The sequence below is a fragment of the Frankliniella occidentalis genome, unplaced genomic scaffold (genome assembly GCF_000697945.3).
Source record: "Frankliniella occidentalis isolate FOCC.00 unplaced genomic scaffold, Focc_3.1 Scaffold172, whole genome shotgun sequence".
Taxonomy (NCBI): Eukaryota; Metazoa; Arthropoda; class Insecta; order Thysanoptera; family Thripidae; genus Frankliniella; species Frankliniella occidentalis.
In genome coordinates this window covers 347,867-349,539 of record NW_026267298.1, presented here as the reverse complement: position 1 = coordinate 349,539, position 1,673 = coordinate 347,867, and positions in this window count along the sequence as shown.

Here is a 1,673-nt window from a genome sequence, read left to right as displayed (position 1 = left end):
ATCCGCCAGATGAATGAAGCAGCTGAGGCTGGGGACCTGCATCTCATATATCGTGGTAGGATTGGAAAAGCCGATATCATTGACATTATCTAAAATCAGTATCAAATTCTTCAAAAATCATGTTTCTTTTTGGACCATAGCCTATTTATTTCTTCATCTTCTCTTTACTACAAGATCCTGGCTGTTACTAACCACAACTTTTCAGTTACCTATCTATTTTTTAACTTTGAAATATGGTGGTTAAAAAGAATCCTGAAACTGGTAGTCTTCACTGTTAGTTTCTACCTGACCTTTCTTTCTGCATTCCCTTTTGGAGTTTAAAAATATAATTAGGTCTTTCATCATCAAATGTATATCTGAGCTATAGTTTACTTGATAAATAGCGATACACGTTTCCCTTCATATGGTCCTGTCTTAAACGACTTTTAATTTTTAACTTAGGTATTTTCGATTTCAGTTCTAGAATATCTATCGTAACAGTATAATTGTAAAATAATATTTTTCTGATATAGGTTATGGTTTCTTCTTGTTCCAAACTTATTTTTTCTTCTGTTTAGAATAAAGAGGTGTTTACATTAACACTACTTGACTTTCTTTTCCACCGCCTTGTTGTATTGATAAATACATTTTGCATCCTTATTGTCTCTTTTTCTTTAACTCTTTGCTGCAATTTTTCATATCTGTTATAAACCCCACTACACATACACATAGGTTTCCATTATAAGTATGAAAAAGTTTTAAAGTTATAACCTTAAAATTTTGTTTACATTTTGGTTTTGTATAATCTTTGTTGAAGAGTGAACTTGCGCTTTCATATTGAATTAACTTGAAAAACACTTCATTCCAAAAATAAAGAAAACTTTATTTTCTTACATAAAACAGTCCCATAATAGCATACTCTACTTCTATCACGTTTGTGAAACATTTTTTGGCTTGATCCCATTTAAAGAATTAAGACGCTAATAGCTCCAATTACTGAGGTTTATTTAATCTGCGTCTGGTTGTTGAACTTGTAGCTGCAATTTTACTTCAATTTAGCTTTTTCTTCTTTCCATATCTCTTCTGATTCTGGGATGACAATGTGATAAGAGAGTACTGTCATTAATTTTCATTTTTTTGTTAATTGTCAGTAACCATGTAGATCTGTAGATTTTCTAACAGAGAAATTATACCTTATACGTTTAATTTGGGTCACAGGATCCATAGCTGCAGCGTATATGGTTTTGGTTTCTTCCGAATCTACATCATTGTAACTCTTGCCCATTCGGCTTCGTAACAGTCCCCTATTTCATCAGTTTGATAGTTCTGGAATGGAAGTTTTATTAGTATAGTCCACTACTACTAAAAGTTTAGTATCACACTGATTTTTTTCATTACTTACTTTCCTATTGATGATAATTTTCCTTGTTTCTGTTCTTTTTGTAGTAAATTTTGTTATGCTCTTTCTCTTTTTAATGGGCAAGCTCTCCAAGAATTTAATGTAGTTAGATTCCATGTTTAAAGGCTTATATTGACAAATTCAGCAAGCGCGTTTGAAAGTAGATTCTTTAGCCCTTAAATATGTCGTCTTGTTACCATAGCAATTTCTTTATTGCCTCAGGTTATTAAGAACATATAAATAAATTTTTACCTTATAAGAGTATGCAATTGACTAAACTAACTGAAATTTTGAA